General features: G+C 40.8%; 1 protein-coding gene across 2 annotated transcripts in view; it reads right to left on the bottom strand.

Annotated features, from left to right (window-relative positions):
• Positions 1 to 25,973, bottom strand: part of RORA (RAR related orphan receptor A) — a 372,218-nt gene that overhangs the window by 67,820 nt on the left and 278,425 nt on the right. The window lies entirely within an intron of this gene.

Raw genomic sequence — 25,973 nt, 5'->3', positions numbered from 1 at the left:
AATAACCGTATTGAAGCTACATCTTGGCATAACACGACTATACACTTAATAGTCGTTGACTTGATGATCAAGCAGAACAGCATTTACATTTTAAATCTGTCTGGTGATGGGTTCATATTCTCTTAGGATTTACTTGGAACATATGAAGCATTATATTATACCACTGCCAGAGTTATTCTCATACACTCTATAGCATCAGCTGTCACCCTACTGTCAGTTTGGGAGAGGAAGTTTTGCATCATTGATACACACAGCCACGCTAGAAGAGGGAGAGCACAAGACTGAACATAGAAAAAAATCCAACCTATGAAAAAAACAACAAAACAACCCACACTTGGGTGAAAATTGCATCAACAAAGCCAGCATTTTTGCCAATTCCTATCTTAGTCACTGGAAGAGAGTGTCACAAAATACAAAACCGCAGAAAAGCATCGATGCATTACAAGCTATTTACTAGGGGACAGAATACAACATTTCATAATAAATTAATCAGAGGTATAAGCATTTAATGAAAATAAGACAAGGGAAATAGATAAACAGAAGCCTAAGGAAGCATCTTAATATTTGAAACAAAGCCCTATATTTAGAAAGAGCCTTTATGAGACGAGGACACTGAAACAATCTGTTATTAAATGGCCCCTAATGGCTAATTCTTACCTATTTCTTTAATGAGTTCTTAATACAGTATGATATTATTTAAACATGATTAGAAGCCATCCAGGTGTACTTACCATTTATCAGTCTAGTCATTCAAATCCCATTAATGCAAAATGTTGTTTTAAGTCTTCCTTATTTAAAAAAAAAAAAAATCCAAGAGCTAACCTGGTGCAGTAGTGTAAATTTAGCAGCTCTCTTTGGCACAAAGTTTTTGATGTGGGTTTGTCATCCTTACTTAGATGAAGCCATTCCTACCAATAGCACTACATGCATAGCGAGATACTGCTCGGAAAAGTTACAGTAGCAGATCTGCTCCCAGATGGTGTCAGGACAGATGGGTTGGTGTTCATGGAGTTTTATCTACAGCACATGTTTTAAAGTTGCGACGCACGGAAACCTTACAGGCCGTGCTGGCCTGAATCAAATACCACTAACGGTGCTGCTCATAGCTCTTCAGAACCTGGAAAACGCTGCTCTTACATGTGGGCCAGCTCCTGCTGCTGTGGAATTTAGATGCAGTCAGAAAACCTGCAGCACGCACAAGAGAAAAGAGTGATGTCTTAATATATTGTAACGCAGAGTTAGGTCGTTGTAAACATTTCACTCTGACACAGCAAGTAATGTCAGACCTATGGCTTGAAAAATGTCACAGTCCATTAGCACTAGTTGTCTTGTCAGACATTTAACCTTAAGGTACGCAGCATTGCATTATTACTGATCTGTATTTGTTTCCAGTCCAACTGAAATGCAACTGGCAATCTGGAATGACATCTGATGTGCTAAACGGCTTCAATAATAAGCAGGCAACATAGATTTTGCATTCTTACAAACGCCTTATAACGGTCGCTCCATAAAATTATAGAAGATTGGTAACCAGACATTTGAAGTGAGCAGAGCACACTTAAAGTAGTCTATTATTTGTTACCAATATCCCATCTAAAGCCATCTGCTAACTGACTTTTGGATGTATAAACACATCCATTTGCACTTCGGTTTCCTGTCTTGGTTTGACGTCACCATGAAAACTCAATTCAAAATCCGCTTCCTCCCCATTTTACCCCCCAACCTATCGCAATACTGGAAGTCTCACTCGAGCTCAGACAGCGTATCGATGCCAACACAAAGACAATGTGCCAGTCTAATAATACTTAGCTCAGTATTACAGTTTACTCCACGTGCAACTGCTCTCACTGGTTTGTACAGCAGGGTTTCATTTGACTTCTATGAATGCTTCCTGTTTTCCAGAAGCTTGTACTCTATTGTGCTTCTTACTTAAGCATTTGATATAAAACACCGCAAGACTCCATGCTCTTCACAGGAGTGAGAAACTACACCTCAGGTTACACTCAATTGTTTCCTCGATTTCTGCATCCAAAGACCTCCAGAACTATGTATTAATGGCTCAGACTAATTAGCAGCCTGCAAAGTAGAGCCTGAGCACAGCGTGCATTCATCCTTTGCACCACTTTTTCCTCAGAAAAGACATTAGTTTGTCCCAGGGAGCCGGCTGGGCCTGTGACTCAACATCCAAGCCACCATTCCTCCCTTTGCAGGCACCGTGCACATCTCCTGCTTATGTACTGGGGTGGTTCCAAAACCACGCTGCAGCTTCTCCAGCGGCTCCAGAATGTGGCCATTTGGGCAAAATGGAAATGTGCATTTGCCCGGCCCTGACCCACCAGCTGTACAGACCAGGGCCCGCTGCTGGCTGGAGGCTCGGTGGGCTCCTCCTTCTGGCAGATCCCACTGGAACAGTGGGCCCTGGAGGGCCCAGGAGCGGGGGAGATGCCTCCTGTCCTTGCACGAGAGATGAAAAGGGCAGTTGCGCTCCCGTCTTGCTCTGATGTGCCTGTCACGAGGCCCACCACAACCCAAGGAAGCCGAGAGCACGGAGGGTCTGCTGCGGCATACACTTAAATTCTAACCACACTCACACATCCAGGAACTATAAATGGTAGATCGCTAGTTTTAAAGACGTAAACATATTGTGTAACCTTATCAGGTATTGTTCTGTGTTGTACTGATATAAAAGGTGTTCAACTTGTTGGCCTAACCACAAGCCTCCGCAACAATCGGAGGGAAACAACTGTTTCTAGCAACCTTTTCAACCTCCGCTGGGCAAAAAAAAAAAAAAGTGTTAAATTGCAAAGAGAGAAAGGGAAAACACCTATGATGGTTATTAACAGTAGGAATTGGGGAACCGGTATTTAATTGAGTATTCTAAGCACAGGACAGAAAATATTGGAAAGCTCTCCACCTCTTTTTAAACCTACTGAGCAAAGTAATAAATTCAGCTTCCAAGATGAACCAATAACTACTCATAACTGCTTGTTCAAAGACATCCCCAAGCAGAAGTAGTTTAAATGCAACTAATTAAAGGAGGATGTTTATGTTGTCCTAACTTGGAACCGGAGCAGAGAGCATTTCTGCAGACTGTTGGGTCATGTTTTGCATTCTTGCCTAAGAGAAGCCGCACGGTTAGGCTTAATTCAGGATGAATTTTGAGACCTACTTATCACTAAAATTTAAGATTTGAATAATAAATATAGGATGTAACCACCACCTTCCTTCCCTATATAGCAGAGGGGAAAAAATGCTCTTAAAAGAAGAAAATGTGTCATGTAATAACCCCCTGCCCGAAGGAGGTATAACCACACAGGGCTGTTATGAAGCTGAAGTTGTCAAACCACTACAAGGTACGGCCTTTGCCCACTGCTCTGTCGCTGTCACACACACAACTGCATGCAAATCCTCTTGCAGGGAAATGACTGCGTGCTGCATTCTCCCATGGAGATGGAAACTCTACCTACTGGAAAAGAAACGTGATATAAAAACATTTCAATAAATCGTCCAGGGCCTCCATATTTTCAGTTTTAGCAGAGACAGCCTCTTCGCTTCATTAAAATGACCCAGAGCTAAGTTTTCCACGTATGTTTCTGCTTAAAAAAAAAGGGCTTAGGCTGTCAGTATAAATTTACATAATCATGCATATTTTTAATTGTTTTTCTGAAGTTTCCATATCCTTTTAATGAAAAGAATTTCTTTAAAATGTTTAGGAAATTTTGTATTGATTCAAATAGATAGCAGTAACATTTAGAAAGGTTCAAGTAGTTTTCAGTACTTCAAACACCTATAGGAAATTCATTTCTTATCAACATTTAAACAGCTCCTCTGAGGAGTTAAACCCTGCCCAGAGAAGGTGACAGAAGCTACCCTGCTAAATGGGAAAACGCAGGTGATACTGAAAGCGAAGCCATTCTCCAACTGCAACCCAACCACATGTCCTAACGTCAGGTGAATGCTCAGCTCCCAGCCCGTACTAGGGCTGCAGCTCTGCATGCAACTAGAGTTTAACACACACAAGTTCCATGCGTCAGAAAGCTGCACTGTTGCCTTTTTGGCTTCTTACACAACAATAATCATACCTGAAACCACACGGGTGCAGCAGTCACAACAGCCTTGTTTACCAAATACATCCAAACCAAAGAGCAGGAAGACTGTAGCTCTAAACAATCCTTAAAATACAAATCACAATTGTGACCACCCTATTGGCAATCTCTTTTTAAGGGGTTTCTAATTGGTATACGTGTTCTTTAACACATTTCCCCCTCAAGATTTAGTGGTATTTTAATCTTAATTTATTTCTAGCCTTCCAAGTAGCACACTGTCGAAGATGAATCTAACGGAGGTTGTCCTCATTAAGTTGCCTCTTTTTCATCTATTTAAAACTGCTACTATGCTGACCCTGCAATCATACCATTTTGCTTCAGACAAAATACCTTCCTCAATTCTTGCTGAGGAGGTGTGCTTTTGTGCAGCGTGGGCCTGCAGCGATACGTCTTAATCAAGCCATTTTATAAACTATCCCACAACTTCCAATTAAGTACATTGCTATCCAGGACTGTTGAATGGGTTTCTGTGCTTTGCCAGACAGCTGCTACAGTTCTGCACCTGGTGAAATGAAGTACGAGTTGACAAAATGTTTTGGGGTTCATCTGGATGAAAGGTAAGTCCAAAGTCATTATCATCAGCTAGGTATGCTGTTGGCAGTAAAAGATTTTAAACATCTAGTCAGCTGGATTGTCACCTGGTTTCCTCTGACCTTGAAATCCCTTGAAAGGATATAATATTTGCTGCTTTTCAAAGAGTAAGGTAACAGCAGTACACTTTGAAATTAAAGTGATTAGAAAGATGAGGTTATGGTCAATTAATCACCTGCCACCAACTGCAAGTGAGTCCATGAGAAGATTACAAGGGTATCAAGAAATAGATCGAACTGCACTTAGTAGCATCCCTCTTTTCTCTACACCAAAGTGTATGAAGTGACTGGTATTGGACTACAGATCACGCTGCCACTTCTCAGCCCCTGTTGGATCCCGGAGAGATTCTAATCTATACAGTTTTGAAGCTGTCTTAGAGCACTTTATCAAATCTTTCTACAATGTCCTAACATTGATGCTGCCAAAAAGCAGGAATTGTTTGAAAGTTGTTAGAGCTCTCTTTTTCATGCGTAATCTTACCTGTCTATTTTTGGCCAGCATTGCTTACCAAAAACTGCAGCTGTGTATTGTTCTGTATGTCCCTTTTGGTGGGGAAAAGTCAATGAATGGTGTAAAACCTACTGTTGAGATGACTGCGAGTTGCACAAAGAACTGCAAGATACTGGCTGTCCTCAAAGAAGCAATTGTTAAGGCCCTTGTTTAAGGACCATCATCATATAATCATTTTTTGGCATAAACAGGCTCTCCAAAGAACTGCCTTTCCCTGTAAACCTACTCAAAGAGAATTGTGTTGGTTGTAGTGAACCATCTTCAACGTGTTTTGGAATCTTCAGAAGTCCTTTTGCTCCTTTATCAGCTTGATGTTTGGGCTTCAGTAGGACAGAAACAGCCCTTGTGAAGTTGCTCTGTTCACAACTGAACATCCTGCTTGTGACAAACGAAAACAAACGCCCAGATGCAGAGATGCCGGCTGTCAGCTGTACAGGTGCTGGTGCCTTTTGGAGGCCTGCTGAGAGTAGACAGAACTGCCTAAGCGCTTTGATCCCTTTCTTAAAAATAACCTAGTAGTATTGGAAAAGTTCTTACTTGAATAAAAAGCTGTTGGCCTGTACCCTTTTTAGTCAGTTTTATGGGAAACAACTGAGTTTCACCAAGTATTGGGTCCAGTTCCCAAGATTTAGTGCATACAGTCATTTGCGGAAGAAATGCAGTGCCCACAGGGATGCTTGATTTTCATGCATTCCCACAGGAAAGGAAAATGAGAACTAATAAGAATGCCCCAAGGCTCCTCGCTTCCCCCAGCAAATTTATGACTGACCAATGGCTTCAGGTCTTTAGCCAGTTATGTACCAGGAATAAGCAACAGTTTTTTTCCTGATGCACATTGATCAAATGGTGGCGTTCTGTTTCTTTAATCCTTGGGTTTCCCTTTCTGCCCTCTTGTGAATCATCAGGGATGGCCAAGGCAGGAGAAAGGGTAGTAGTGATGAGCAGTGGGTGAGATGAAGTGACACAGATTTCCATCTCAGAATCTTCCTCACAAATGTGTCTGGCCAGATGCAGCGTCAGGAAGGAACCTAGTGGTTTCCTGGCCTTTTCCTGAGGAATGGTTCCACGTATCCCAGTGGATCCTATGCCACTCCATGTGTCTAGGGCATTATTAGCACTTTAGTCTCTTTTATTTTCTCTCTGCTCATGGCACGTGCTCTAATCTGTCGACAAACAGAATGTTTAAACTATACCAGAGAATAATCAGAGAAATGTAATAGCCTGCAGTCTACAGACAGCCAAACAAAATTGTCCCTTCTGCCTATAAACTCTGGAAACTCCCTGTCCCTTGGTTCACGAGGGACAGGGAACTGCTGGAGAGGGTGCAGCAGAGAGCTACCAAGATGATTAGGGGACTGGAACACCTCTCTTATGAAGAAAGGCTGAGGGATTTGGGTCTCTTCAGTCTGGAAAAAAGACGGCTGAGGGGGGGACCTTATCAACACTTATAAATACTTAAAGGGTGGGTGTCAGGAGGATGGGGCCGGGCTCTTTTCAGTGGTGCCCGGGGACAGGAGAAGAGGTAATGGGCACAAACTTGAGCATAGGAAGTTCCACCTAAACATGAGGAGGAACTTCTTTACTTTGAGGGTGGCAGAGCACTAGAACAGGCTGCCCAGAGAGGTGGTGGAGTCTCCTTCTCTGGAGGCATTCAAAACCTGCCTGGACACGTTCCTGTGCCACCTGCTCTAGGTGACCCTGCTCTGGCAGGGGGGTTGGACTAGATGATCTCCAGAGGTCCCTTCTGACCCTATGATTCTATGAAACTATGTCTAAGTCATAGTCACCAGAGAACAACTGAAGTGATCTCACATACGGAGCTAAGGGGTAAGGGATGAGGATGCTTCATGTATTGGATTTGCCCTGCACCCACTTCCAGATTGAGCAAAATTAACCCGACAACATTTAAATTGTCTCAGGTCATGCCCAGTGTCAAAACTCCTCCTTACGCTATACAAGACCAGCAAGCAAATTTTCCCTATTTTCAAGTATGTGATTAATATTAAGAATGTGAGCTTTAGTGGGACAAATAAGCTGTGCTGGGCAGTCAGAGAACGAATATGGAAATTATTTTTCCTTCATGGAAAATAGAAGCATCTGTCCAGTCAAGCAAACCAAGCAATGATTCTGCATTACGAAATACTCTTTTTATAACTATTGACATTTCAGTCAGTAGTGCCACATGTCAATAGTGGTTTTATTGCTCACATTTGAAGTACAGCTTTCAGGACAGGATTCATCTCAGTTGACATTGTCTGATCAGCAGCATATTTCCTGCTCCTGTGAGCATATACATTATTTATACAGCTTTGCACTGGTGAGTATTTGTGCTATTATGAGAAAAAAAATTAAGATCTCGCATGTTTTCTATGTCTCGATGCGAAATACAAGCGTAGAACCACACATGCTTTCTAAGACAAAGTTCCGTGTTAGGCTTCTCTCCAGAATCAGTCTTCAAGCCACAGCTTACATGGGCTTCTAAGCCCGTCTGGCTCCCTCTTTCCCAGCACAGTATTTCACAGACAGGTCTTAAATACTGTGCATATCGCATTTTCTCCACTTCCTCCTCAGATTAATACTGAGCTCCAGAACAGAAATATTGGCAAGTCTAACATACCTTCTGATCACACACTAGTAGATTGCTGTTAATTTCTCCCATTTCTCACTTCTTGGTATTCTGACAGTAGCCAGCAGACAGTTTTTTTTACAGATCAAATGCTCTTGTTCTAATGAAACTAAGAGTCTCTCCAGCAGCCTTCACTCCAGATGTCCTCCCCCACGGCACCATCGCATTCTTAAAATTATCAAAGAAAATTCATTACTTCGGATGCTGTTAGTGAAAAATAAATGGCAGCCGATTATGGCTTTTAAGGCATGAACTTTAAGGATAACATAAACTTTAATGATCTGTTTTCAAAAGCCAATACAGCCTCAACAAAACACCGCATACCTACTTATAATAAATAAACGATGATAAATAAACGATGATACAGTTCCTGGGCATGAAATCCATACAGATAATTCCTTTGCATAATTCTGATTGTCAGACATGATTAAGTGACACTGTTGAAGGATATTAGACTTCAGTAGAAGCAAAATAAGAAGATGATTCACTCACAAAGGAGGATAATTATTTGAGAGCATTGTTTTACTAATAATCACCGAGTTCAGAGAACACCTGCACAGTACCATCTTTTACTTTAAAAGGGGTTTTACTTTAAGCTGATAAATTTGATTACAAAGCAGAGCATATAGGGCAGACCACCTATAGGGAATGATCTATTGCTTCATATAAAACCTGGTTTTATAGCCTGCATTTGTATTAATTTAGCTCGAGAGTGCATTTTTTAAAATCCTTTTTAGAAAGCAAAACAGGTATCGGATTTAGAAACCTCTTTTTCTGTCTTAGTAAATTAATCTGAGCTACTACCACTTGCTTGATAAGAATAATTTTAAACTCATAATTTAAAACTCATTAGCATACACCCATCTTACAGAAAAGAATCCGCCAAGCATTTTTCACATAGGCACATCATTTCTGATTATTTCAATTCAATTTTAAAGGATCTTTGACAGGGCTACTGAAAGGCTTGTCAAAGAACAGGGAAACATTATGACATTCTTCCCCTATATCCCTTTCCAGAGCATGAAATATGAGGGACATTTCTAATAGAATCAAGGCTAATTTAAGGCATCGTTAATCTTTACTTCAAGGCTGCTATAGCTGGGGAGGTTACCTCTAGCACGTGGCAGCTGTTCTTCAGTGCACATCTGTAATCGGGTTCTAACACATACCCCAGTTATTAAAACACAAACTTCTTGACTCCAAAGCAAATACATTGCAAGCACGTACTTTACCAGCTACAACAAACAGACACTTGAATTTCAAAACAGGTTGTTGGGTTTTTTTAATATGTCCAATAATTTAAAAAGGTATCTGCTACTTTTAATCATTTTATTCATTTTTAGCTGAAGGGCAAGGAATATATTTTATTTTTTTTTTACTGACTGGAAACTGCTTCCCCAAAATAGTATTTTTTCTATTTTAATAGAGTCATTTATCTGCTCTCTAGCATGAACAACTGAAATTGGTTTCTATTTTCAGTTAAAGTGCATCGTCATAGCTGTTATACGTTACATCTGTTCAACAAGCCTATTACAAATACACAATCCACAAAACGTTGTGTGATCGCTACAGGTAAGATACACCACATATAGCGGGCCAGACCTTGCCTCCTCTACGCCTCTCAGCAGTCCTGCTGAAACCAGTGGGGTCACTCGCACTTTTGGGGCAAACAGCACCAATCCAGTATGTTGGAGCACAGCTCTTCTGCAGTCTGCGTATAAAAGAACCAAGTGTTCTGCAATACCTGGGACAGATGAGTAATTAATTGTCAAGTGAAATGAGCAGCACATGAAACGATGAAAAACTCCCATGCCAAAGAATAAAATACTCAACAAAATAATTACTAAAAGAAACAGGAGGTATCTAAATAAAAAGCGAAAGACTAAAAAGGCTGTACAAGCTCAAGGTATGTTAAGTTTCTCTATGTTATTACAGCAGCGAGAAGACCCTCTACAATTCGCTGATGAAAGACAGAGTGACAGGCTGGCCACCGCTGAGGTAGGGCCAGATGAGGGATGGAAACGGGCTCTTGTACAGATGACTAAATGGCTACAATGTGCTGAATGACCAGATGACACTGGTTTTTAACAAATCTGAGACGAATGGAAGCTGGATCACTTCTAATAGAAGGACTGAAGGAAGCTTCAAAAGGAGGTGAAGAAGAATTGAAGTTCAGAGATACTGATGAGATCTGCATCAAAATGCTGAGGGAGGAAGCTTCTGAAGCACTGCTAGCAATAGTTAATACAATACAAAATGAACAGAAATTGCTATCAAATAGGAGAACTACCAATGTGAAATTGTTAAGGTAGGGCAGCCTACCTCAATGTGAATAATGGAGAGGACTCGCACTATTTCTACCCAGAAAATCATCGTCGTTTTTTCTTCACAACCTTCTGATGATTTTGAAAAATCATACAGAAGAGATGTACAGTAAAAATCAAAGGGTATTCTGATAGAAACAATTACTTACAGATTACATTTTCCTGTAGCATGTTTCCAAACAATATAAACCACCAGACAACTCTTTCTGAGCTTCAGTTTCGAGAGAATGAGAAAACACAGCATTGTCTGTGACAGCTTCTTGACTCTCCTCAGTATCTATGATCCATCTGCTGGATTTCCACCCAGTACTGAAGTCAAAAGGAGACAAGTAGCAAACAGGAACCGGAGCTAACAGAACCTTCAAAGCTCTGCACCCAAACTCAAGCGTACTACAGAATGCGCACCAACGCACAGGACAGAAGAGACATTTCCAAAAACTTGCAAGTAAATGCAGTTGCCCTCAAAGTTAGGAATGTACCAGTGCCTGTGGTAAAGACAGTCTGCTAACATTCTGCAGTACGCGATAGAGCCAATAGCAAGGGTCCCCAAAGCTCGCTGTCAGGGCCAGCCTATTAAGTGACAGTAACTCCATTTGATTTTGGAACTGGGCACTTTTACACAATACAAGGAGGGGAAAACTGATGTTATTCTGGGTCCTCAGTATCTTTCTATGCCTACACAGTCAGGGTATCAAAGTCCCCTGGGAAAAGGAGAGAAATTACAGGTATGAACTAGCCTCTAGAAACTCCTGAAGACCTCTGAGGAGATGGTTAAGAGAAGGGAGGCGTAACTGCTCCTGGGGATTGAGTGCCATGTGTTCCCCAGGGCTGTGAGCCGCTTTGTTCAGAAGGCATGATCTCCTTCAAACAGCCTCCGAGGGAGGCCCCCCAGACCCTCCCAACTCACAGCAAGCTTTCAGATGGGCACTGACATGCTGCAGGAAAGATCCACCATTCCAACACCCTAGAGGTTTTACTTCTTTGTACCTCATCTTGCCTTCTCTTTTGTTTCATCTATATAGAAATTAGCCTTGCCGTACAGCATTCAAAGCTAAACAAAAGCATTTATTGTACGTTAGACTTCTTTTCCATTTAAGGCTGGTACCCTGCAAAGACCAATATGCGTAGTTTCATACGGGGGAACGAGCGCATGATTTTTGCCTTCACAAACTCTAGCCCTTCCCTCATTAGTTGTGTAGTGATCCCAAACTGAAAACGTGCCAAGACATTGCAATATAAATGCTTCATTGGTTTTGTCAACCAAATATGAAAACAAATGTTTTCAAGCATTCTGTTTAAAAAAGCCTGCAAAACATTTAACAGTATTAAGAAGGAAGAAATACACTGAATTTTTGTATGATTAAATTGGAAGGAAAAATTTATAAAGCCTATAAAAAAAGACCCAGATTCCCTGACACAAGAACTAAATCTCAAATCTGGCCCCAAAAAAACCCATGCAGGATCACTGATCCACCTGTATGAAAGAGGCAGCAGCCGGGGTTCACACTGCGGTTTCAGACAGCTCGGTAACAGTAGGCAGGTCTGTCACTGTCCTAAGTGAAAAAGATGTTACCTTTGTCAGGAGAAAATCTCAATACATTTTGTTCTGCTATACCAAATGCTCAGGTCTGATATAACTTTAGTGGTGTATCACAAATACTTTGTGAACATTGATGACCATACAGCAAGGGTGAAAATCACTGCGTTTGTAGAGGTCTTATGTCAGGTGAAACCTTTCAGGCTGTTCGTTTCTCCTTTCAAGGCTCAAATACTTGGTTTCACTACTTGCAGCAGTGATTCAAGTTATTTCACACCCAGCCATCTAGCTCCTTTTTGTTTTCATTTTCTCATGAAAGTAGAAGGGCAACCTAAGGAAGCGCCAGCTTGGCATTAGTTGGGCCTACCAATACCACAGTAATGCCTCAGTTCGTAATTATTTCATGTACCATGCTACTGAGTAGGATGCAATCATCCAAGTTGTGAGACAATGTTCTGCCACATTTCATGTGCTTGTTGCTGGAGATGTGACAGATTACTGATGTGACCCAAAATCCAGCAAAGACATAAAAACAAATTTAAAAGACAGTGGTAGCATGAGCAGCTGAATGCCCATATGCTTCTCACTCTGCTAAGGTGAAAAATCTTACTAGAAAAAGACATAATTGCTTTCCAAACTGACGAAGACAAAGAAATATATAGGAAAGGACTGGCAAAGATAACATGATACTACCAATGGTGTACAGAGGGTTTACAAGATTTGGGATTACGTGCTGCAGGATATGATCCTGTGCTGTCTGCACAGCACTCCTACTTGTGCACACGAGCTCCATTCCTCCAAGAGCTCCGTTTGTAGCCGTGGGGTTCACAGGGAAGCAATGTTCAAGATCACTACGCAAAAGGCACATGCCCAAATGAGGGACAGGATTGTCACTGACAGTGCCTTGTTTCTTCAGGTCTCCCACTAACTGAGTTACTGTTTCTAAACTGGGATTAATGGGCTAGGAGAGCTTTCCTCCCTACCTGTGAAACCAATCCCAATGCTGTCTTGTCTAATGGTTCTGTTTAGGCGAGACAGACAGGAATGAAGGTCTCCCTGAATCAGTGCGGTGCACACATCTTCCCCCTCTAATTCTGAGAATAAACATGAACAAAACAGAAAGCTTTTCAAAATTAAAGAAGGCAACACAGAGAAAACAAAAGCTTCACATCACATTATTCCAGGAAGCTTAGAAGATACTAGTTTTTTGAACAGTAAATACTTCCTGATCCTTTCTCCTGGTTTCTAGACTGTGTGGCTAAATATGGGCTCTCACTTGCTGTCTCAGTTAGCATATGTTTGTCAAATAAAAGTATGATAAAATAGTTTGAGGACTAAGACTTAAGATCAGAAACTCAGCAATGGAGCTTATAATGTGTTTCATGGTGTCAGATGGCCTGTAATGGAACGTTTGGAGTAGAATTCAAATAGAGCCGCGGTTGTAAGAGTTATTCAACAGTGAGGTAATGAGAGCACTCCTTTATAAAATGAAGGACTACAGAGTGCTTTTATTGAACCATAGCTTTTTTGAAAAGCATTTACTATGGAAACCAAGTTCTGTGAAAAGATCCAGAATACAAGGGAAACCACAGGTATGGCGTCTGAACCAGCTTTCTGACCAGGGAAACAAGAATTTTAAAGCCTGGTGGTAGGGGGTGATTGGATAGGAAGATAAAAATCCCTGTTCAACAAAAGCAATGTCTGGTATCCTATCTTGAAGACTGCAGCTTTTAGTGATAAAGAGCAAGCTGTTACACTCCTCCTCTATATGCGTTTCCCTGGCTTGAGAATATTTCATTAAAGTGGATTTTTAAAAAGACACAGCCATTTAGAGCAGTTTTTCACTCATCATAGGCAATTGTAAGCTCTACTGATCATTTGCTTAGCTGACCTCCCTATAGAGAATTGCTGGAAACAACATTATAGAGACTAAAAAAAAAGCAGGTCCGCCTAGGAATGTCTGGACCGGCCACTGGGCACGGAAGGTAGAAACTGTGCTGTGAAGCGGTACAGACCTGGTGCAAGCTTGAGAAGTGATCACAAAGTAAGAAGCCTTTGACCTCTAAGAAACCAAAACTTGCAGATTAAACTCCCATGTTCTATCCAATCTTTCAAATCCCGGTGCATCAGAATATGGATACATGGGCTCTCACTAAGCAAGCACTCCGCTCCTCAGCCAACAGCACTGTTTATATGTCTGAAAGGTGTTTCCATGCACACACCTGGAAGTGTTAATTTCCTTTTTTCTCTGTATCTGCAAAAACAGCTTAATGCAAAAGTTTCGATAGTTATAAGGGTGTGCTACCCGTAAGTACAATGTTAAAACAAGCCTTTTATGAAGGAGGAGGACATGAAAATAATGATAAAAAAAGGCCCACTGAAGAAAAACAATCTATTGGGTTTTTTCACCAGAACTAGATGGAAAGCAAAAGAAAATCTCTGCTGCTTTGCAACTTCTTGTCAACCAGGTGAATTGAAAATGTGCTGAGCTACACATTTCAATATTATATGCCCACACCCAAAGGATGCACAGGGAGTGGAGATGAACAGAACTACATGTTCCTTCTTCAAATTGCACCCATTATCTAATATACCAGTAGAAACATTTCCCACAATAATAATATGCATACGCCTCAAAAGCTGTTTATTTGGCAACATTGATGTATACTTCATTAAAGTATTAACTGGCATATCACCCTACTAGCTTATTGCAATGATTTAGGGAAAAAAAACCCAGCGCCATTGTTTACGCACATTGTAAGCATAGCAAAAAAGAAGCATGGACTGGAATTTTCTTGATGAATTTACGCAGCTTTGTAACCACAGAGTGTTTACATGGATGACACAAACTAAAGTGTTTGTCCTGCATTATAATACTGTTACGTGAAGACAGATGGATTCTATTCCACCAAGAACATCAATGAATAGAGCTGCCAACTAAATTCAAACAAAGAAACCAGTTATCGTTGAAAACAGCAAAAGTCAAAGCAAAGGCAGAACTGGATGTAACTAGATCTCAGATCATGTTTAAAAAGTTAAAATAAGAATCAGAATGACTTTCAAATTGAACCAATTAAATGTGGAAATTAGGAAAACACAAACATTGCACTTTGAGTTGTCAAAGAGAATAACAGCTCCTTCAGTAACATTAGTAATTCTTTCCCACCTTCACTAGGCCAGGAGAAAGTAAATGGTACTTTTGGATGGCTGTTTTGTACCTGGTATTACTGCAAACCAAGCCTGCAAGTTGTCCATGTAGTTCAGAAACCACTTCCTCTTGCGTATGATTTGCAGAAGGCTTCATCGTGCTCTCAGAGGCAGTTACTTCAGATTACATCTAACACAAGCTGCACCACTGGCCTAAAACTTTGGCTGTTCAGTTCCTCACCTGGATACTCTGGAGGAGGGCTCTCAAATGCATTTGGCAAGCAGTACTGATAATTATATGCTAGTTTTACCACCCTAACGAAGAACTGCCCAAAACACTTAGGGGCAAACTGTTTTGAAAAGAGCCATGCTGTGGGAGCATGTAAAGGATTATGTTAAAAATACACCGTTTAGCTTACAGCTTAAGCGTGGAGCGAACCAAAGCACAAAATATTTCTACACACAAAACAGCTAGTAGGGACCTTCATATATTTATCTTTTGTGGCTTCTCCTCGGGTCAGAAATGACCACAGTGCCAAAAGCATAGCACATCAATGATTACCCAGTCCTATTTATAATTCCCATATGCCAAACAACTGTGACAGAAGGCTCACCATAAACCCCGTCCTTCTCCTTTTATAAATAATACACAGTTTGCTGAAACGATTCCACAAATAGCAGTACTGCACATCTGCAGCAACATAGGAAAATAGGTAAAATCTGCATTATTGTCAGGTTTTTAAAATACCTATAGGTAAGTTTGTAGTTTGTCGTGGCTACATTTAGTGCAGCTGGTGTGATCCAATCTGTGCATATTTACTGGGTATAATGTTACTATATTTACATTACTAGTGTATCCAAATATATTTTTGGGAGGGTAAAAAACTGAGGGAGTGGTGACTGACTCAGGATCCCACATATTAGATTTCCATTTGGAATAGGTTTCCCAAGGTATCTAATTTCACTTGCAGCACTGTATGTCTGGGATTTCTCAACACTAATTGATGGAAAATATTATGTCTGTGTTTTAATCCAATTCCTAAAAGGCATTCCCTTTATATGGTTATAAGTACTTTAGTTGGGTATTCCAGCAGACTTTTTGGTATTGCCATACCAAAGAAATCATTTTCCACCACGAGCATAAATTCCTGTGTCTACTGGGTCTTCATTTTTTTAACTATCAACAATATGTCCAGCAATATACTCTTAGGAGTCACAAAATATTTGGAACATCAAATATTTGAAATTAATTTCCTAAAGTTCTATATGGATCAAAAGAAATCCCTGAGTTAAGACTGAGTCCTGCAGGAATGAGGGAAAAGAAAAACAAAGTAACAGGAAATCTATTGCTAACTTTGACATGATAGGAAGGAACGAGAAGTATCTAAAAAGAAGCCTCATTTCTTGACACTGGGTCCGTGTGTTGGGTAGGTATATCAGGAAGAAGCATTTTGCTAGGAGAAGAAATAGCAGAAGGTTTTTTTAATTTAAGTTTACAAGGATCACATTCCCTTCTGATTTATCTTCATTATAATTGCACTTTACAGTAGAAGGTACTTTGCCTCCGAACCATCAGATCGGAATCTGATTCTGCAGGCGTATGATTAGAAGCCCAGGGACGAGCATCTGCTTCATTATCATCTTCTTTCCAACTAAGACCAGCAGAATGGACACAGGGGAGATTAATTACTACGCAGAACTAGAATACAGCTGTCATTCCTCCGCTCTACAAAATGGATCACTTTGCCTGGATCTGGATCACAAAAAGGATGACTGAGAAAAATCGTTGATGAATTTAAAGAAAGTGGAAAACAATAACCAACAAAAGATGTGACCGGAAAAAGAAATGGATATATTTGTATCGCCAATTTCATTTGCAATTACAAAACCATCTCTTTGGGGCGTACTGGTCTCCAGCCTATTGGCAGGGCCAGTGTACAGTTCAGAAGGAGCTGCAAAGTTTAGATCCTCAGCAAGATATTCAGCAGCTGAGTGATCCATCCAGACCTGCTGTTCTGATCAAGGCCAATCCATGCTAAAACAGATCAAAGAACACTTCAGTCACCGTGTCCCAATTGCTGTTCAATTCCCAAGTGGCAACAAACAGCTTACTCAAAAATTACAGGTCCAACCCCCAAACTTAGTGCCTAAGCGGAAAAAAAGAAATTACGTATATGATTTCCTGAAAACAAAGTTCCCAATTCTGGTTTTATATTCACATTGCTCCAGGAACGGTTAATTTTAAAGCTGAGACTGTTACAAGCTTGTGCCTTATGTTAAAATAATGTGGTTTATATACATTGTTTGTAAGCCAACAATTCAGATATGCTTATTTGTAAGTTAAGTACAGTACCAATCACACGAAGACAAGGGTATAAGATCCTACCATCACTATGAATAGCTCCGATTAACTGTGTGCATAATGGCAGAACAGATTCTCCCTATTTTCAGTACTTACCACATTGAAAGCTCTGAAGAATTACTGCTCGGGGAAATTCAGGATTCATTACAAACTCAGAGTCCAAAAATCGGTACTCCAGGAAGAACTATATGAAATTGCCATCTCCCACTTAGTGTACAATATAGACAGAATTCAATTAAACCCATGTAAACAAAGTTGCAGACACAAGAACAAAAAGGATGATGCTTTGCCACAGAAAGAACAGCTCCTTTGGGAAAAGATTACATCAATATACTTAACCTTTACATTCCAGAGGACTGCCAAATCACCGCACTTTGGCAAGGACACTCATGTAAACAACCATCAATTAAATTAAAAATCTGGGAGAGAAATCTAGTTGAATCCCTTCTGGGAATGACTCTTGCGGATATAAATCAAACACCAATGGAAGGGAACATCATCATAACAATTCCTATAAATCCAAGGCTTTTAAGTCTTCAAACACCTCCAACTAATTAAGTCCATGCAGACCTTAAAAGCCAGTATCATGTACGAATACTCAGGCAAGCTCGAACCATGCTTATACATACAATACAAATAGCGCCTCTAGCCCACTTGTGAGCAAGGTTTGAGCTGGAACGCCAAGAAAACAGTCCAAGATGCTGTGACACACCGAGTTTGAGAAGCCTGCGATTGCCGCACTAGGAAGGTGACTTGTCCATTTCAGTGACAGACAAAACAGGTCAGGTACATACAGGCGCACTCGCACACCAGTAACCGCGTCCAGCTAAGGGTCAGCAAACGATGGGTGAAAATGGTCACTTTTCAAACTCTCTGACTGCCCCAAAGCACATGCAGTTACATCTGAATACAATTATACTTGTTCCACTACCCAAAACTAGCCATACGGCTATTTTTGCACAGCACCGAATGGTGCCATTTAGATAGTCCTGTAGTTTTAATTCAAAAAGCAGATAATTGAGACCTACTGAGTAGTTTCAGCTGACTGGGAGACTGGCACATCAGAAGTGAGCATTTTGCTCTGGCCCATCTACAGTTCTACATTCTGCTCTTCGAAACTTAGTCTTAATCATTCACCAAGAAAGCTAACAAGCAATATGGTAGGGAGAACAAGTGGATGACAAGGCTGTTTCTGCATGAAGTTGGGTAGTTCCACATTTTAATCTTTCCAATCTTCACATGTACATCTTTCTAAATGTAATTCTTTTAAAGAACCGGTCGTTATGATCTGAAGGTTGTACGAAAAAGTCTCCTTTCTTATCTCTCCTGTCAGCCATGGGACAGTAAAGCTGGCAGAAAGCATCTTTTGGGCATACTGTATCAAGAACGAAAGCAAACTCTTCCAGATGCTACAGCATTGTTATAATCGGTCTGATGGACAATATTATTTCAGGCTGCCTGTCAGCTTTCCAGACGCATTGGCCACATAAGGATGCATCACCAAAACTTCTGCATTGTCCCTTGTGTAGCTGTTAAACTGTGGGAGATAAGGGTTTCGTCACAGCAGAAGGGCAATAACCATTCTGTCCTCTTTGCTCTAGCAGCAGCCTTGGAGTGCGCCCAGGCAATACAGAGAAGCTCTGGCAATTTAGGAGATCCACATTTCAGCTGGGCAAGAACTCCAGGTACCCATTAATTTCCAAGTGCCTCTTGTCTCCCAGGTGTCTTGGGGCTGGATAATAGACTCCACAGGAGACCAGGCATACTGTGAGGAGGCCTTTAATAGCTGAGCATCACTGCATACTGTATTTTGATTTTTACGGAGTAGTTATACGTCCTGCAACATTTAATCTGGCAATGCTGACTCCTGGTGGAGATTTGCCAGAGTTGAAACACAGGTTCTAAAGGTCATCTTAAAATATACTGGCAGAGGGCCTGGGAAGGAAGGGGGTTAGAGCTCAAAAGCAGGAGAGCAATTTTTTCCCATTCAGGGAGTTCTTGAACACCTCTCATTTTGGCTCCCTGTCTTCATGGATCAAGGTCCGATAGATCACAAGTCAGGAGAGCATCAGGAAAGAGGCATGTTTTTCCAAGATCCTGAGTGAGATAAAAGTGACTCCCATTCTAATTCCATCACTTGCCTAGGGCAAAAAGATGCTATGCAAGGAAAAAGGCTTCTGGCTTTGGATGAAGAAAGGCCATGAGCACAGTGGAGGTGCACCCTTTGACAGGTTCACTGTGTTTCGAGGGCTTAGGCGTGACAGCATTTCTCCATGCTTCCCTGGACTATCATAGAAAAGACAGTACTTTGTGTTAAGTTTTTCCCCTCCAAGCATGCTCTGAATGGAATGTACAGAGCTGCCGTTTCCTCATTGGCCTATCACACACGTGGCGAGCGGCTGGCACACGCAACCAGCCCATTTACTCAAGAAAAATAGACACCCACCTATGCAAATACAGCCCATGGCAGGTTTCTTCAATTATCATGTCTCAGCCTCTCACTGCAAACCCTTAAGAAATCACACTTTATTCTAGCACGGTTGCTTTGATACCTCCATTTTACAGCTAGTGGACATGAGACAACTGGAATTTAGATATGCCCTTGCCCAAGTCAGAGGAAAGTTTATGGCCAAATATGTTCTCATTAGCTTTCTGGCAGAGGTACTGGAACTATTGCTGGCCTGTACGTGCCTGTATTAGCAAATGTTGTGCATAATGTTCCTACCACATCTCTAGCTGGAAGCTGTTCTGGCTATGATTTTTGCCATTTTGAGTATTAAACATGCCTTTGAAAGATTAAGGTGGAAATTTTCAAAAGAGTCTAAGCAAGACAGGTGCTCGGATCATAATGGAAGTCAGTGGAGTTTAGCTTCTGAAGTTCTACCTTAATTAATTTTGGTTCCAGTTCAAATAGGACATTATAAAAAGTCAAGTCATGTTCAGAATATCAGAAACCACATTACTAACTTAGATTTTGCAATTTCTAAGTGATTAATACTTTGGTTAACAAGCCAGAAACCTTCAGACCCCATTTCCTTTTTGTGTGTCAGCCAGGTTAACAAAACACAGAATAGAAAGAATGTATTGCCTGGCTCTCCGTTCATCTTCAATAGTTCCTGCCACTGAGTCATTTGCCTCTACTGCTATGACTTTACCCAACACCAATCTCATAATGACCTAGCGCTGGCTTAATACATACAGATGCACTAGGTCTCTGAAACTGCGGTTATGGAGAGGCCGTCAGGCAAAGGAAATACTTATTTGTATTATACATTGATATTCTTCAGTTGGATAGCAGTGTTACTTACCTTTTTTGCGTGTGTACTGGCCAGTAAACTTCATTGTGACGGATACATATTACTAAGGTACACAGTAAAGCTTGGCTAGAAAAGGCAGCTGTTCAATACAGATGGCAAGACCAGCAGTGGTAGGGCAAGGACAGTTGCTTTCTCTCTCAGCGCTAACATCATATAAATTGATATATCAAGAACCAATTCTGTCTTCACCTCCAAAGGTTAGATTTGGTACAGTTTTGTTAAGAAAGGAAGGGATAAGTCTTGCAGAGAGCTAATAAAACCAGGCACAGCAAAGCAGTGATTATTCTGCCTGCAGAATCAGCCTTCTCTGGGAAGGTGCATAAGAGCACATGAGAAAGTGTGTTTAGGATGGGTCTGGGAAAGAGGGAGGATCCTCTTCTGCTTTAATATCTTTCCGCGGAGAAAACCTCTCTTCCCTCTGTAACCATCTTCCTCTTGCCACTTAACAAGTAGAAAAACTGACTGGGGAAGAACGGTGACAATGGGGGAGCTATCTGAAGAGGAGGTGAGGGTGGTATTTAGAGAAACCACAAGTTCTCATGCTCATTATCTCCTCACCAAATGAAGTCTTCTTACCCACCTGTGCATTGTTCTCATCCAGCTGTCCTACTTCTGTTTATTATGTAGCATTCATTAACTGGTTCTAGGGATAGCAATTGAGAGTGAGTAATTATCTCCCTAGCAGAAAGAATAAGGGTCAGATTCTTAAAGGTGACTGCTGAAGGTTTAAAAAAAAATAGAAATGAAAAAACAAATCAGGCCTATTTTACTACTCGGTGCTGCATAAAGCAAGCCTGGACTTAAAGAAAGAGGTATAATTTATTTATACTCCAAAACCTTTGCATTGCCAAAGCAGATTTTGACAGGACACTCGCAGATTTCAGAGGCTCTATGCTGTCAGCTCCCCCTTCCAGATGGATAAATACAGTACGGCCACTCTGTGTGTTCTTTATTCAGATGGTCAATTCAGTTATCAATGGTAAACCATAGTCTTCAGACCTGTTTCACTAAAAGTTTAGCACACGTTATCACGCATCCAGGTAACATGATTTAAAGTAGCAGTAAAGATATGGTAGGACAGAATTTAGCAGTGATGGAAGTGCATAGGTAGGGCCACTGGAGGGTTATTCATCTGGTTGCTGGGACACACTAAGCTTGTGCTGTTGTGAGGTTGCTGCTATTGGTACCTGTGCTAGTTGGTTTTTATTACAATACAAACTTTCTATGCCCGTGATACAATCTTGGCCTGGAATACTGCAATTGTCATACTTTATTTTAGTACTCCTCGAGTAGTTTCCTCCTTAGTAATTGCAGAATGCCACCAGTTGCAGCAGTGAATCATAATGGCCCACCGCAGCCTACCACTAAGGAAAGTGGTGGGACAAGGATAAGCAAAGATGGAGCAGCTTAAAAAAAAGGACACATATCACTAGTACATAAAAGTTCAGGCAGCAACTTTCATGAAGTGATAAGCAATCCCAATTCAGAAGGCCTTCAACAACTTGACAAAGGTCTCATTGGCAGCAGGGAATGTTTCAGATACTTGGGGTTTTTTTCGTTACAAAGCATGGTCTGTCCTTCCCTCGAGACTCCTTCCTAAATACCAGAGTGCTTCTTTTGGCACTGGCAGGGCCTGGCCTTTTGCATGGAAAATATTTTTCTTAATAATAATTATAAATACTACTATGTTCTTCTATATAAAGAGTAATGTAAAAGACTTTCAAATGAGGAAGAAAGGGAAGAGAGGTTTTCCAAACTATTTTTTATGTCTCAGGAAGCAGCTATTACTGAGGACAAGCCTGGATTTCATGCGAGGAGGAGAGACAGAGGGGAAGGGATCACATTTAATAAGAATCTGATTAAGTTCTACAGCAAGGGAGAGAGAAATGAACTTGCAAAGTGTGAACAATGCAGTAGAAAAACGTTTTCTGATTGGAAATTATCATCATTAACACAAAAAAATGTTAAGCAGCAGCACCAATCAACATTACTGGTTCCCACTTAAAGCAGTCTGAATTAAAGCTCTATCTAAAAGCAGTGCATTTGTTAGAGCCTGGATATCTACAAAATAAACACTTGCTAAAAGAGAGCAAAGCAGTTACATTGAAGTGTCAGCAGGGGCTACTTCGTCCCATAGAAATTTCAATTAGCTGAGAGTGCCAAAAGTTTCCCTATTTACAGATGTTGCCAGCAGCAAAAATGAAAAATAAGGAGCATAGTCAAGAAACAAGTAGTACCCAGCCGGTCTACGTAACAATTGGAAAGTCGTCTCCCAGGGGGGAACACACAGCACAGGGGACTGTCGCCTAACCAGGAGGCAGGGAAAGTTCTGTTCTGAACGCACGGTGCTGGCTGAAAAACTGGGGTACTAGCTGGACCACTAAACAGCACTAGACTAGTAGTTTCAAGAAAGAGGAAGCCTGCTTCCAACTGCAGCTGACAGAGTTTGCCTGCCCTTGTCAGCTTAACGGTGTAGGAGGAGAAGCTCCCCTGCCACGCGGACTGGGGGGCAGCGAGTGCTAGAGCAGGAGATGCAGACCAGCTCTGAGGCCACACATCGATGTTTCCCCTCAGATCAGTAGCACGCAGCGGTAACGCAACCCTCGATCTCTGCTGGTAGGAAAGCTTTGAAGATAGTTTAAGTATCCACGCCCTAATCTACAATGGAAAAAAAAAAATTAAGCAGTTAGAAATGTTGGCCAGGGCTAATTATGCCGGAAGGGGGCTAGGGCCCATTCACACAATACCACAGCTGGGAGCTAGAAAAGGATTTTTATCACTTTAGTTTCTGTATGTCTTGGTTCTCCTTCTATAGATGAGAGTGCTTCTCTGCCTCGTTCAGATTTTGAGATATTAAAAACTGTGAAGTACTCAGCTGCGATGGTAATAAGGGCAACCCTAGATATGATTACACAGATGGACAAATTCTGCTCAAAATTTGTCATTTGTCATTTTTCAGACAAACTTCTGTTTTTATGGGATTTGTTTCTGTGTGCTGAGAAATGTGCGTGAAAGGTCTTGTTTGGAAAACCCCATCATCAGCAACCCTAGCTTAGCTACAGATAACAACAGCTAAGCTGATGCCAAGACTGATCAAGTTACTACAAAATATCTTTCTGTTTATACTTAATTTGACTACTTTTTTTTCCCCCGATAGTCAGTACTAAGTCCTTTAAATTAATCCTTTCAATTCTTAATGTGAAGCACGAGTTGGAAAGTAATTTAAACACTAAGTGGGACCTACATGAACTTCTTCACAATGAGTACTCGCCCAAGCTATGGTTCCTGTATTGGAAGCCCAACAAACCAGTCTTGAAACGGGCTAAGCATGATGTGCTGATCGGAAACGAAATAGAATGTTAATGAAAATTTCAGAACACTGAAAAGTCTTGGCCACAACTTTAAGTATTAGTGCCCCAGAGGTTTGCTGTATGATTTCTGTATTTTTCCATTTGCCTATAATAGCAATTTTTATTTTTAGTTTTTAAAGATTTAATTTGAAAATTGCAACCTTGGAATTAGCAATCATGCAGTAAAGAGCTGAAAAGCACCCAAGTCGGACCCAGGCTCCTGCCCCTGTGTAATGCCTCTGCTTTTTCAGCCCTGTACTGCGGGTAGAGCAGTTTTCTAGTGATCCTTTTGCTGATGGATGAAAAACAGTTGCATGTGTGTGCCAGTACAGCTAAGTACTTATTAGAAGCAGACACGGTAATGTTCCTCCTCAGAGCGAAAACAGGTTTTATGTAGCATGGGTTTCATTACAGTGTTTTTCAGGGGGAAAAAAAAAAAAAAAAAAAAAAAGAAAAAATCTGTCTAGGCTCATCATGGAAATACTTGTTTCCAGCTAGCAGAACTACCGATTTGCACTGTCATTCAAAAAGACTTTTAGAGATCTGAGCTGACAGATCCAAGTTCAGAGTAGTGGTTTATAATAGTTATTAGTAAGCAAACCAGACTGTATTTAGTAAGCAAAGCTGGGATTCTTTCCCCCAGAACTAAATACATTTGCAGCAGGTAATTGTTAATGTCATTCAAGTTCTTTTGGAATCACTAATACCCTACAACCAAAAAACCCCCCTCGCCCAAGTGTTCCTCAGCCTGCTGGCTGGGGACCATGGTAAGCCATAGGACAGTGGCCTGTGAAAACATCACAAAAAATAGTACTAATAGTAAAAGTAACATAAATATACATTTCACAGAAACTTGGGTACGTGTCAATACCAAAGCACCGTTGGGAACTGATTCGCAATCACTGCCAGTGGCCTACAAAGGAATTTTTTGTGGCCAGCATTTTTAATTAAAATATTTTTAATTATAAGAGTAAGATTTTGCAATGCAGCTGTTTACCTAAATGCCTTAAACTTTATTTACCACCTTCAACTGCCAAATTATACTGAAATCCAAAGGAACTCTGGATTTTTTTTTTTTACTCCCAAGGATTACGCTGTAGCTGGCTGAAAAAAGATTCAGAAACGCTGCACTAAGGAGTTAAAAACCTTAATAACATAATGGTTAAAATTCTATTAGATGAAAAATCTTACTATTTCTGGTGCACTTGAGTCAAGGAAGGATGGGCCGTCTGTGCAGGGGACAATAGGAGTATTCTCTGGCTTACAGCCAGCTCATAATTCATAGAGTAGCATTATCAGCCAAAGTTAATTTTTTTTTTTTTTTTGATTAATCATCTGCCAGAGCTTGAGAGTTTGTGGCTAATTGTTCCATTCTTGACTGCAGAATGAATTAGAGAACAATGCGCAGTCCTAAGCCAGGGAGGGAAAACATAAAGCAAACCCATGCGCACACAATGAATAGTTCAGGTTAGTCAGGTACTTTGCTCTTCTGTTCATAAAGATGTGGTGAAAATCCACTGCTCCGAGGAACAGCAGGCGTAAGTGATAGATGTTAAAATCCTACACGGTGTGCTCACAGGTGACTGGACTCATGTTGGACAGCTTGGTTTACGGAATAATAGGTTTGAGCAAGGAAGAAAGGAGAGCAGGATCACATTAGAAGGTTAACTCAGATTTAAGAAGTAACTGACTGAGACAGCAGGTGGCCGAGGAATGATGAATGGGCAGCAATATAAAACAGACACCTTTCATTATAGGTGGACGAAAAATACTGTTTAAAAAGGATATTACAGAGCAGCTCTTGTGGCTACATCTCTATGCTAGCAACGTAAATTAAAGGCCTGTTGGTACTGGCTTGTGTAAGTGAAGGGCTGAAAAACAAAATTCTCGGTTGCACCAACTGTCATTGTTATAGTGCCTTCCCAGCCAAATCATCACATTTCCAGTGTGAGGGGTTTTTTAATTTTTAAATTCTTTAAAATATAAACAAAAAAGAAATATAACATTAAAAATGCAAATGTAAAGAAACAAAACCACAGACTACCCCATTTACATATGAACCACAATAGGGTCATTGTCCACAACTCACTCTCATTCATGTTA

Source organism: Chroicocephalus ridibundus, chromosome 9, assembly GCF_963924245.1.
Source record: "Chroicocephalus ridibundus chromosome 9, bChrRid1.1, whole genome shotgun sequence".
Classification (NCBI taxonomy): domain Eukaryota; kingdom Metazoa; phylum Chordata; class Aves; order Charadriiformes; family Laridae; genus Chroicocephalus; species Chroicocephalus ridibundus.
Note: the sequence above shows the minus strand (reverse complement) of the source record. Positions and strands in the feature narration are given on the sequence as shown.